This window comes from Petaurus breviceps, unplaced genomic scaffold, assembly GCF_028583685.1.
Source record: "Petaurus breviceps papuanus isolate PSGF00001 unplaced genomic scaffold, PetGlider_PUasm1.0 490, whole genome shotgun sequence".
NCBI lineage: Eukaryota > Metazoa > Chordata > Mammalia > Diprotodontia > Petauridae > Petaurus > Petaurus breviceps.
In genome coordinates, this window is record NW_027186352.1 from 17,524,675 (window position 1) to 17,537,925 (window position 13,251).

Sequence of the window (13,251 nt, forward strand, 5' to 3'; positions counted from 1 at the left end):
AGGAGGAGGAGGAGGAGGAGGAGGAGGAGGAGGAGGAGGAGAAAAAGAAGGAGAAGAAGAAGAAGGGAATATGGGAGAAAGAAGAAAGTTTGGAGGACACAAGATGTTTTTCAAAGTCAGTGCTAGCTGCCTCTGTCACATTCTGATTGTGTGACTGGATAACTCATTTCACATTCTAGCTCTCCAGGCAACTCCCTAACAATCCATCTTGCAAAGATATTACTACCCCCAACTGGTAGAGGAAACTTCTTCCCTTGGTCGTTCCCTAAACCAGTGAAATCACACTCCCAGTCTCTATCCCTTTACTGACATATATGGTGTCATCATCCTCCCTGTCATCCAGGCCTGAGTTCGCAGAGACATCTCACTCTTCACTCTTTCCTAACATGTCTAATCCATTTACAATCTTGTCATTTCTACCTTCATGATGCCTCTCCCCGAAGGCCCATTCTCTGCACTCTTACTTCCATTACCCCATTCAGAACCTCTTGGCCTCCTGTCTGAATTATTGCAATAGACTTCCAATCAGTCTCCCTGTCTCAAACCTCTCTCTGCTCCACTCTATTTTCCACTCACCTGCTAAGCTGACTTTTCTGAAGTGCATGTCTAATGATCTCCATTTCCCTTACCCCAATCTTACACCTGCAATGAGCTCCGCAGATTACCTATTACCTGGAAGATCAAATATAAAGCACTCTGTTTGGCTTTTCAAGATTTTTACAAACTGGCCTCTTCCTACCTTTCCTTCTTTTTATATTTTACTCCCTTCTACACACTAGCATATACGTTACTCCCTAAATATAACATTACATCTCCCATCTCCAGCCTTGTACTGGCTCTTCCACATACCTAAAATGTAGAACTCAAGAATTTCAGAACTCAGAACAAATTCCAGCTCCTCCAGGATATTTTTACTGGTGACCCCAATTACTCATGACTTCCCTTGACAGATGACCTTGCCTAATATTTTACATAGTTTCTTCCCCCATTAGAATATATACTCCTTGGGGAATGGCTGAGCATGTTGCGGTATGTGCATGTAATGGAATACTATTGTGCTATAAAAAACGAGGAGCAGATGGACTTCATATTTACCTGGAGAGTCTCATACGAACTGATGCTGAGTGAGAAGAGTAGAACTAGGAGAAATTTGTACACAATTACAGACACAACATATGTGTGATGACCAACTTTTATTGAATGGACTCTTCTTAGCAATGCAGGGCTATAAGTCAACCCCAAAAGTCTCTTGATGGGGAGAGATGTCTACATCCAGAGAAAGAACTGAGTTTGAATCCAGATTGAAGCAAACCACCTGCTCTTTTTCTTTTTCTTGTTTGGTTTTGTGTCCTCTTTCCCATTGTTCATTCCATCTGATACAATCCTTCTTTATAACCTGACTATGTCTAATGTGAAAGTATTTGCAGATCCTATACTTGATTGTATGCCACCATGGGGGGGGGAGGGAAGGGAGAGAGAGAAAATTTGAAACTCGAGGAATTGTAGAATTGAATCTTGTAAACTAAAAGTAAACAAACAAATTAATAAAGAGCAAAAAAAAAAAAGAATATATACTCCTGGAGAGAAGATACTTAGTACTGTGATAAACTTTCTAAACACTAAATAAATAGGTGTTGACTAATTGACTGACACTAAACCTATTGAAGGTGAAAAAACTGGGTATAAGAAAATAATCACTAGGAAAAGATAGAAGAATCAATGACTTCTTCGAGTTACCTGTTTGTACACATCTCAAAATGATTTTTGATTACTTTTGAAATGGACATGATTGGTCTATATTTGTCATTTTCCCCTAAGTCTCAGACTGGAACCCTTTAGAAAAGCAGAGGAATACAAAGTGCTTTATAATCATTTTGTCACTTAATCAGCAAAACAGTTTTATGAAATAATTTTCCTGACATTATCTCTGAAATTCTATTGTGCTATGAGAAATGACAAAGCAGAAAGATTTCAGAAAAACCTGGTAAGATTTGCATGAACAGATGAAAAGTGAAGTTAGCAGAACCAGGAGAATATTGTACACAGTGACAGCAGCATTCTGTGATAATCAACTATTAACTACTTAGTTACTCTCTGCAGTACAGTGATACTAGACAGTTCCAAAGGACTCATGATGAAAAGATGCTATCCACCCCAGAGAAAGAACTGATAGAGTATGAATACAGATCAAAGTATCTTATTTTTACTTGTTATTTTTTTCATTTTTTTTCTTTTGGTCTGTTTCTTCTTTCACAACATGATTAAAAATGAAATATATTTTACATGACTGTACATATGTAACCTATATCAAATTGTTTACTATCTTAGGGAGCTCATTTTTTGGTAACGAATGTTAAAATTTGTTTTACATGTAATTAGAAAAAAATACTATTAAAAACAATTATTACATTTTAACAAATTATACAATGGCATACTCCTAGTCAATAAACATCCCTGTTATGCTGAGAATCAACTCTAGGCTCATGTTTTTCATTTAAAGTTTTTTACAACCCTGCTCCATTTGCATAGCTTTCTAGCTTTCACATACATCACTCCCTTCTATATTCTGGTGTGGCCAACAAAGATCCACTGACTGTCCTTCCCATACCACATTCCACCTTCCCTTTTCTTGCCTTTACATGGTGGTCTCCCACTCACTGGATACTTTGCCTTCTCACTATCATCTCTCAGAATCCCTGATTTCCTTCAAAACTCAGCTCAAGTGCTTACTTCTTCAGGAGAGAAAGTCCAGTCTCCCCATATCCAAAAGGTAAGGCATGTCCTTCTTTATCTATATTTATATCTTCTTTTTATTTATTCATTCATTCATTTGTTTATATTCATTCAATTTTTAACATATTTATTTCTTCATTTAGATGTATGACCTTTCCCTATTTAGAATGGAATCTCCTTGAGGACTGATTCTGTTTTGGCTTATTCTCTGTATCTCCAGTGCTTAGCACAATGCATGGCCTATGAAAAGCCTTTGATAAGTGTTTCTTGACTGATCAGTAGTAAAGAAATTAACCTGACTGCATGTTGTGCCTTTCTCATTCATATCTCCCATTTCTCCACATCACAGACAATTCCATAGGTGCTATTGCTGATGGTTGATGTATTTAATGTTAGTGTACCACACCAATACATAAACCTTTAGCTCTGTGGATAAAAGTCACTTAGTTTCTCTGCCCCAGGAAGTTGGGAGGTTTGACCAAAGAACTCCATTCAGAAGGAAACACCCAGTCTATTATTCACCCCAGTGATCTCTTGAGGCTCCTTCCCAGTGTGGCTGGGGGGCCTCTCCTACATGAGAACAAGTGAATGTCAAATATTCTAAAGAGGCCTGTAAAGCTGCCTCATGCCCACTGATTAAGAGAGCTGAATAGTAAATGAGACTGACAGATTTCCTTTTCATTTATCTGCCACTGAGAATACCCAGCCTTGGCTTATCTTTGCTGCACTTGGGCCTGTCACTCCAGCAGGGGTGTTTACCCGCCCATACATATTCATCACTCTGGCAGAGAAATCAAGAATAAGAATTCTGATAATAAAACACGATTTGGGTTGCTTTATCTTTTAAATATGTAATGTGCATAAAAATAGATATGGGCAGACTGCTCTCTCCAATGAGCTGTGTGAATGAGAGGACTAGGTCATTCATCAGCATTTTTTTCTCTAGAGCTGAGGAAGGCAAAGGCTCATTCTCATCACTTGGGTTCCATCTCTATGCTGAGGTCACCTCTTCCCCCCACAACCCATCACCACAAGAAAAAAAAGGTGACAAAAAGCAAACTATAAGAAATTCTGAATTGCTAGCATCTTGATTATACCTCTGAGGTTACTGACACCACTCCATCAATCAGTGAGAAGAGAGGTTTTATCATTGCCTATGGTCACAAATTAACTTCATCCTTCATGTGCCCCCACTCCCCATCAGATATCTAGGGAAGGAATTTAAAGGCAAGGGAAGGGGATTCTCTTTGAATAAATTCTTGAATAATGCTTTCAAAGGGTGGGAAAACCAGGAGGGGGAAGGGAGGTCTAAAGCCATGTAGTCCAATGTCTCTCTAAGCAAGAAGGCCTTCCAAGGCATCTCCACTAGCTGGGGTTCTTGCCTTCTGCCTGAAACACTTGACCTTAAGTCTCATCTCGCATCCTTATGTACCCTAAGTGACCCTGATTGAAGCCCTTAACTTCTCATACTTCAAGGCAAATCTCTAAGATTGGATGGTGCAGAAAAGGTAGCAATCTGAAATGGCAGAGAGAGTCCCAGCAGGCTGACCAGATGCAATGTGAAGACCTGCAAAGACTAGAATCCCATTAGCTCCCCAGGCATTGTGGGATGGTCTTCATCCTTAAGACTTTTCTTCAGTTGATCTGGATTCTTTCTATATGTGAATTCTATCCTTTACTCTTAATATTGCCTTCTGGAGAGCATGCTGGCCCAGGAGTCAGAAAGATCTGAGTTCAAGACCCTGGGCAGGTCTCTTAACCTCTGTCCACCTCAGCTTCTCCATCTCTAAATTGGGTATTAAAATAATAGCACCAATCTCCAAGGGTTGTGGTGAGAATAAAAAGCGGAGCTAGTTGAGCACTTTGCAAACCTTTAAAAAAAGACATCCCTCTTCCAGAGGACAAACATGGAGTCCTTGAAGGCAGCACATAAACCCTGCCCATCTATACGCCTCCTCTTTTCTGGGGAAAACACCCATCCTGCTTTCCCCTCATCTTCCTCACGGTGACACATTCTCTAGGCTTCAAGCTGCATGTACTGCTTTATTCCTTTCTTAAATTTTGAATGTTTATGTCTAGCTTTTGTTTTGACATCCCAGCATTGTGTTTCATTAATAAGAGCATTGATGCAAAGATTTAAGGTTGGCAAAGATCGTTACATATATTAATTAATTTGATCCTCACAACAACCTGGGAGGTAAGAATTATTAACTTCTCCATTTTAAAGAGGAGGGAATGAGAGATTAAATGAGTAGTGGACCAGGTGGGTGGTAGAGTGGATAGATTGCTGGGGTTGGAATCAGGAAGATTTACTTTCTTGAGTTCAAATCCAGCCCCAGACACTAATTGCGTGACCCTGGCAAGTCCTTTTACCCTGGTTGCCTCAGTTTCTTCATCTGCAAAATAAGGTAGGAAAGGAATGGCCAACCACTGCAGTATCTGTGCCAACAAAACTCCAAATGAGGTCATGAAGAATAGGGCATGAATGAAAAATAACATCCTGGGTCACATAGATAGTAAATACCTAAAGCAGAATTCCAGCTTTTTTCTGAATTAAATTCCAGTGATCTATCGACTCTGCCACCTTTCTTCATGCCCACAGCATGGAAATTTTCCATCATACTCATACCACAAAATTTTAACTATTCCTTAATCAATGAGCATCTGTTATGTTTTCATTTCCTTCTTGCCTGACACAAGCCACGCAGAAGCTCCCACGCACCCATACACATATATAATGCTGCTATGCATTCTGCTTTTCATCTGAGAATAATCGATGAAAGTATATAAGGAAATTTCAAGAGTATTCCCTATTCATGAAAATTCATGGAAAAAGCTGAGAACTTCAGTAGCAAATATTTCTGAGAGTAAGGATGCTGTTATTTAGCTTTGCTTTTCATGGTATGTCAATAATTACTTTAGGACTTGATCTATAAGTAACTTCTTAAAGTCTAATCCATTTGATAAACTTTTCAAAGAAATTGCTTCAAAAAAAGTTTCCTATGAGATCAATGATCTACATGAGTCAATAGTTTGCTTGACTATTAAAATGCTATTAAGAATTTCCAAAAAGCAAGAGGAGGGAAGAACAGTCAACAGTAAAATCAAGAAATAAATTATCATATACACAATCATGTAAAACATATTGATCACTGGATTTGAAATCAAGAGATCTGGATTTTTATTCCACCCATGATAATTACAAGCAGTAGTTTGCTCCAGGGAAAAGGGTTGTCTATCTTTGGAGTCAGAAGAGCTGGATTTGAATTCTGACTCTTTGGTTTCCAATGAGTATGACTTTCTGCAAATCAAATAACCCCTTTGATCTTAAGCTCCCTGTTTCTGAAAAATGGGGAGAATTTTATTTATACTATCTACTACATAGGACAATGGCAGCTAGGTGGTGCAGTGGATGGGGTCTGCCCTGGAGTCAGGAGTCTCTGAGTTCACATGTGACTTCAGACACTTACTAACTGTGTGACTCTTGTCAAGACACTTTTACCCTTTATGCCACAGTTTCTTCATCTATAAAATGAGATTGAGAAGGAAATGGAAATCCACTCCAGAATCTTTGCCAAGAAAACCCCCAAATGGAGTTATAGAGTTAGATGTGACTGAAACAACTGAACAACATAGGATAATAAAAATCAGTAAGTTTGGTAAACCTTAAAGGAATACATAAATGATCAATAACAGTAGTGGTAGTGATATTAGTAATAGTGGTAAGTAGTAGTAGTAGTATCAGCAGCAGCAACGTGGTGGTAAGATAGTAGTAATATTATTTTGACCTGATTTGTGAATTCATTGAATTGAACTCTCTATGAGGGATTTGAGAGCTAGGGACCATTCTGGATATGAGCCTTTTGTTTACTGGGAGACCTATGTCAAGTTCTTTATCTTGGCTATGCTTAAGTGATCTCAACTATATTAAATGCTAAACTTATGGATTAGACTAAAGACTTCTGAAGTCCTTTCCACATCTCTATTTAAAAACCTACCATTTTCTATTTCCCTCTTATATTTCTTAGAACATATTTCCCAACCAAGGTACAATGGTTCTGTACCTAAAAGATTTACTGCATTATCTGGGGCATTGGGAATTTAATGACTCCCCCAGGGTCACACAGTCAGTATGTGTCAAAGTTAGGATTTTATCCTAGATCTCTGACACTATTACAAGTTTCTTCTCTATAGTACATATAACTATGAAAAGAAAATATACTAGAGTGCAGTGATTCCACAACCTGCTTCCAAAAAATGAGTCTCCAGGAGCTCTTTCTGGAACATAAAGAAAAGGAGATAATTTGGGTGATGAAAGGAAACTGGACTCTATTCATTTACATTCTCAAGGAAGCAAATGCCTTCCTTAGAACAGACAGGGAAGTTCACCTTCTTGAATTGCCTTTTTCCCTAGTAAATGGAACTCCTTATCAGCTGTTTAATGACCCAACATTACCACACTCCTCCACGGGGCTTTCAAAAATAGTCTTTCTGTGCCAGTTGTCTTTCTAAAAAAGGAAAATAAAAAAACAAGCAATGGAGCTCCAGGATTGGGCTCTTCTTTGGAGATCTGTTAACATCCTGGCCCTTCATTTAATGAGCTCTCAGGCACAATGGTGTGGGTAATATGAACGATTTCCCTTGCAAACACAGATAATTGAATCTGGGTGTCAAAATGCTTTCAATGTCAATTGTGGTGATTTTTCAGAGTAAACAACATGAAAAGGTTGGGGGAGGGGGAGACCCAACTTCAGTAAGGGGAAGAAGCTATCTCTCTGGTCTACTTCCATATTCTCAACTGCTAAGGCCCATGGGCCATTATCACATTCAAACAAAACCCACATGAACATTCCATTTAAGAGGTAGGGATAAAAGGCAGACTGACTCTCCTGAGAATATTCTAGATTCCCATTTAAACAACAACAATAACAGTAAGAGCAATTATCCTTCACATTAGCACATATTAAATATAGATCAATATTAATTATTGTTAATATATAGTAATAGTAACCATTGTCATTATGGGTATTCATAATCATGAATGGTTCTTAAGCAAAATTTTTAAGGAATAGTTTACAGTAATGAATGATTCCCATAGCACTTTAGTGTTCAACAGGGGTTTTGCAGAGATATTTCAGAGATCATAGAATCAGAGAATTTAGGCTTGCACAGGATCTCAGAGGTCATCTAGTCCTACCGATCCATGAACAAGAACCCCAGTCAGTGATAGCATACTGGACAAAGTATGTTTATATAACAACAATCATATTGGTTACCATTTTTTGGGTTTGGCAAATCCCTTTATAAACATCTCATTTGATCCTCACTATAAGCCTGTAAGATAGGTTCCGTTATTATTCCTATGTCAAAGATGAGGAAAGTTGGGTTGAAGGAAGTTAAGTGACTTCTCCAGGGTTGCACAGCTAGTAAGTGCCTGAGCTCAGAATGGACTCAGGTCTTCCTGACTAAAGTTCAACACTCTTCCCCAATGTCCTGCCCCTCTGCTTCTCAGCATAACTCTGATTCTTAGGAATATCGTCCTTTTATAGAAGCCAAATCTGCCTCTTTCAACTTATCATAGACTCGTACTTTTAGGGATGGAAGAGATCTTTGAGTTCAACTTTCTCATTTTACACATAAAGAAACAGAAGCCCAGAGAGGTTAATGAATTTAGCCAAAACCACACAGATCTTAAGTTCCTGAGGCAAGATTTGAACTCATGCCTGCCTGACTCCAAGTATAGCACTCTTTTAGTTACCCCTGGCTTTGTGTCTGGGGCCAAATATAACCACTTTTATCCATTTTCCATATGACAGTCCTTCGTGTATATATAAAAACAACTGTTCTGTCACTTCTGATGCTTCCACCTTCTTCATCAGAGGGTGGCAATGATAGATAGTGGAGAGAGAGTTGACCTCAATATTAAGGAGACATGGGGACAAGTCCAGCTTCTTTCCATTCCTAGACGTATGACTCTAGACAACTCATTTCTCCTTTTAGGCTCTCAATTTAAATGAAATTAGTGTTGCACTAAACAGCTCTAAGAATCTAGCTTGCTCTAAATCAATGACATTAGGAACAAGCCAGTTTCTGTATAATAAATGCTCCCCCACTTGTGAGTACCCTTTCCAATATCTGACATTACAAGGGCAGAGAACAAAGGGACCACTACGTCATCTTTCCTGGAAGCAGCCAGTTGGGTAACTCAGTTCTCTCTCTCCCTCTTCCTTTCCTTCTCTCTGTCTCCCTCTTCCTTTCCTTCTCTCTCTCCCCCTCTTCATCCCATTCTCTGTCTCCTCTCGAAAGGAAGGTACATTTTGATGGACTAAATTTGTCTAGTTAATTTGGGTTTACTGGCTTGATTTCTTTCTCAAAGACTAAGCCTTAAACTCAATTCACTCTGGAGCTCATGGATTGGACAACAATAGGTCCCAGCCCAAGCACCACCTAAAGGTTTTTTTGCCCCTCCTGGTTCAGAGTAAATGTAAAGTATTTCTCTTTTGGCCAGCAAGCCTGAGTAAGTGTTGCCTTCTCTTTGATATTTTATTTATTTATTTGTTTGTATTTATTTATTTTTGCTTTTTTTGGAGGGCAATTGGGGTTAAGTGACTTGCCCAAGGTCACATGGCTAGTAAGTGTGTCAAGTGTCTGAAGCTGGATTTGAACACAGGTCCTCCAGACTCAGTGCTTTATTCACTGCACCACCTAGCCACCCCTATTTATTTATTTTTTATTAAGGGTCCTCCCTTGACTCACTTCTTAAAGAGGCCTATTCACTGAATGGCTGTTACCTCATTCAAAGTGAGAACCTGGAAAGGCCTTAGCCAAAAGGGGCCAGGGTTTCCCATTGAATTCTTGATCATCTCCAGTCATCCTGATGAATATCTGGTCACTGGACCCAGATGGCTATGGAGGAGAAAGTGAGGCTGGTAACGTTGCAGAGCCCGCCCTAACTCAAAGTCAACGGCGACTCATGTCATCATCATCTCCCTCATGTCATGGCCCTCTTCCAGAATGAAGGACAAACAGAATGACAACAACCACTCACAATCCTCTCTTAACTCAATTCAAAAGTCCAGTGACTGTTCTAGAGTCCACATCATAGTGCTGATTCATGCTGCTCTTGTAATCCACTACAACTACAAGACTTTTTTTTTAATCAGTCATATTTAATGTCAGAAGTTACCTTGGAAATCCACTATTCCAGAAGATAATCTAGGATAGATTTCAGGATTTATAAACTTGGATGGGAAATACATATATGCAACAAATGATGCATGAATAATAATTTAATTATATAATAATAATTATTATTACAGCATCATTGGTTGCCTTTGTAATCCTTTACTTTATGCTATTTGTAATCATTTAATGTTATTCATTTACAAAAATATTTTAAAGATGTCATCAGTTTCACAAGACTACCAATGGGATACATGAAATAGGAAAGGTTATAAACCTTGCCCTATACCAAACCCCTTATTTTACAAATGAGGAAACTGAAGACCAGAGCTGGAATAAGACTTCCCAAGAACACAAAAGTAGTTAACAGTAGAAATCGGATTTTAATTAATACCCTTCACTAAAACCCTGCATCCTTTCTACTAATATATATACATAAATTATATATAATAATATATATTTATATATTATATATAATCATATATATTATATAATAATATGTATATTAATAATATATATACATAACTATATCTATAGAATCTCCCCCCAATTAAAATTCCTCCATAAGCTTCATTAACAGTGAGTTTGGGGAAACAATATCATGAACTTTCTCCATTAATTCTTGTAGAATAAAGAAACTGATTCACTATCCAAGGCACAACCAGATGTGGCAGATATATTTTTGATGCAAAGGAAATCAAGACAAATATGTGATTGAATTTGCCACGGACCACTAATAATTTCAGGAAACTTCATCAACTTTTCCAGTCCAATGCACTTTTATCCATACAAACTAAAGAAGAAAAAATCATTCACTCTGCTTTTCTTTGTAGACTTGAAAGTGAGCACTACGACCGACAAAGAATAAGTGCTTAATAAATGCACTGATTAACAGATGACAGAAAGATACAAACACCTGAAGATTCCATTAAACTTACTGTTTATTGACAATTACAGGGGTTTTTTTGTTCATTTCTTTTTTGTTTTTAAAGAACATTTGACTCAGTAGGGCAGAATGTAGCTTTAATGTTGTCCTCCACTAAGATGATTCTCCTCAAATCACAGAAAATTCCTTGAAAAATAGAGTAATACCAATAACTATTTGATGACTCTCTTGCTAATAAAATAATTTCAAATTCAGATGATGACTAAAGTGGACTTTTGATGGCATAAGTGTTCTCAAAAGTCATCCTAGGCATTTTCAGGTTTTCTGAAAATGCTAAAAGGTTTTCTTGGTTATCTCAATTTTGAAGGCCTTAGTAATTAACCAGTTCATAGATCTCAAAAATAAATCAATAACAGGAACAACAGCAAAAAACCCAACATCAATTTATCTTTCCTTTAAACTAATTTAAGTAAAAATGAAAAGAGACTGTACCTTTTTCAGTTTTTGATCATAGTGTTCAGTGTTGTTTTTATTGTGAATCCTGGAAAATAAACAATAAAATTTTCAGTCATATTTGATAACAGAGGAGAATAACTTGGATTTGAAGAAGTATTTACAATAATCATTCTTAGATATTTATTCTCAGAAGAATTCTAGTAAATACACATTGAAGTAATGACAGTTATTTTTTACCTGTATCTGAAGACATATTTGTTAATGCTTACATGAAAAGAATGGTAAAAAGAATGAAGGGAAAGTAGAGGTGAAGATCTCCAGATAAGTTCAATGTTTGAAATAGTGACTTTCCATATGTTGGCAAGAATCCTAGACCCCAACTCTAAAAATTGTGGTAAAACCCAGGCTTTGCCATTTCTGAACTGTGTGACCCTGAGGTCACATCTTTCAGGCTTAACTGTCAAATGGCCATAAACATAATTCTATGTCCCACCTCACAAGTCAGTTTAGAGGAAAGCACATTGGAGACCAGAAAGCCATATAATGATCAATCAACAAACATTCCAAGAAAGACAATGTGGTGTAGTGGATAAAGAGTTGGTCTAGAGTCAGGAAGACCTGAATTCAAATCCTGCCACACTGACTGTGTTATACTGGACAAGTATCTTGACTCTCACTGCCTCAGTCTTAATCTTTATACTTAACATAAGACAAGATGGCCACCTTCATCAGTAGAGATAGTTAATCTATATCAATGAATGTAGAGTCCCTATAACCTATCTTTTCAGATACAATGAGAATTGATAATTTTAGGGGCCAAACAAGGTTGGAATGAAAACAAAATAATCATTTAATTATTTATAACGCTTAACAATGGTCAGTGTAAAAAAAGAACTAAATTTCAACTACCTATAAAAAATTCTGAGGTTTCAAAAGTTGTACATGAAATTCCATAAATCAACCAATCACACACAAATGATATTTAAGAGAGACCTGCTAGATTCTCAGAGTTGTTCATGAAAAAAAAAAGCTTTAAGCTGTAGGGGTGCAAAGTCTGTGATGAAAGCAGATGGAGAAACTATGTGAGTTTCTAAACTAATCATTCATATAGGTCCTACTACCTGCCAGGCTTTGTGCTAAGTGCTTACAAATATGATCTCATTTGATCACAGTCAGGTGATGTCATGGACAAAACTTGAACTCCACATCTTTTTTCTGATTTCAAGCCTTCTGTCCCTTCCTAAGATATGTATCAAGTTCTGATGGAAGTGTTTAATTTGATGGAGACTAAACATCTAGTAATAAACATATTGATGATGATGATGATGAAATTTATGGAATGTTTTAAGGTTTGCAAATCACATAGCATGTGGCATATCATGTAACCTTCACAGCAACTCTAGGAGGTAAGTGTTATTATTATCTTTATTTTCCTGTTGAGAAAACTGAGGCACATAATAGTTAAATGTCTTGACTAGGGTCATTCAGGGGTGGCTGTGTGACACAGAAGATAGTGCTCCAGGCTTGAAGTCAGAAAGACTCCTCTCTTTGAGTTCAGATGTGACCTCAGACACTTACTAGCTGAGGGACACTGGGCTAGTCATTTAACTCTGTCTGCCTCAGTTTCTTCATCTCTAAAATGGGCTAGAGAAGGAAATGGCAAACTAATTCAGTATATCTGTCAAGAAAATCATAAAAGGAGTCATGGAGAGATGGACACCACTGAAAATAACACAGGGGTTGGGTAGAAAAAACTAATCATTCAAAGTTTTTAATCATCAAAAGCACGTGCCAGGCTTTGTGCTAAGGGCTTACAAATATGATCTCATTTGATCACAGTCAGGTGATGTCATGGACAAAACTTGAACTCCACATCTTTTTCTGATTTCAAGCCTTCTGTCCCTTCCTAAGATATGTACCAAGTTCTGATTTACAGATAGTATGTTTTATATATATATATATATATATATATATATATATATATATATATATAT

At 37.4% G+C, this 13,251-nt stretch overlaps 1 protein-coding gene across 1 annotated transcript in view; it reads right to left on the reverse strand.

Annotated features, from left to right (window-relative positions):
- Positions 1-13,251, reverse strand: part of LOC138172037 (protocadherin-15-like) — a 2,287,527-nt gene that overhangs the window by 1,283,376 nt on the left and 990,900 nt on the right. Inside the window, exon 4 of the mRNA XM_069101643.1 lies at positions 11,294-11,342. The gene's annotated coding sequence lies outside the window, so the exon portion shown is untranslated. The remainder of the gene's footprint in view (positions 1-11,293; positions 11,343-13,251) is intronic.